The following is a 403-nucleotide window of genomic DNA, read 5'->3' as shown; positions in this document are numbered from 1 at the left end:
TCAACTACACAAAAATTGATAAATTATACAGTAGCCTAATGGAATCACCATCCTGCTTAACTTGATGTCATTTATCAACCATGTCATACCTATTATGGTGCATCAGATAAGTTCAGTTTGTTTTTATTCCTGACTATCACACCAAAAAACAATACATGCCAAGCATGGCAGGGGTCTAGAAAAAGGTAGAAGTGACAAAACGCAGACGTTATAACGTGCATGATACCAAAGCAGGACAATAAGTTCAAAATAAGGCACGGTTGCAACGGAATGGCCCGTTTTGGTGAGTCCGATCCCTTAACGGGGAATTTTTTTAATTTTTTTTTTAAATTATCGGGTACCGTAGCCTTATTATCATTGCCGTTTTAGGGTTAGGGGTTAGAGGTTAGGAACTCACCAAATC

This window comes from Aplidium turbinatum, chromosome 18 (genome assembly GCF_918807975.1).
Source record: "Aplidium turbinatum chromosome 18, kaAplTurb1.1, whole genome shotgun sequence".
NCBI classification, from domain to species: domain Eukaryota; kingdom Metazoa; phylum Chordata; class Ascidiacea; order Aplousobranchia; family Polyclinidae; genus Aplidium; species Aplidium turbinatum.
The sequence above is the reverse complement of the archived record's forward strand: the minus strand, read 5'-3'. Positions refer to the sequence as shown.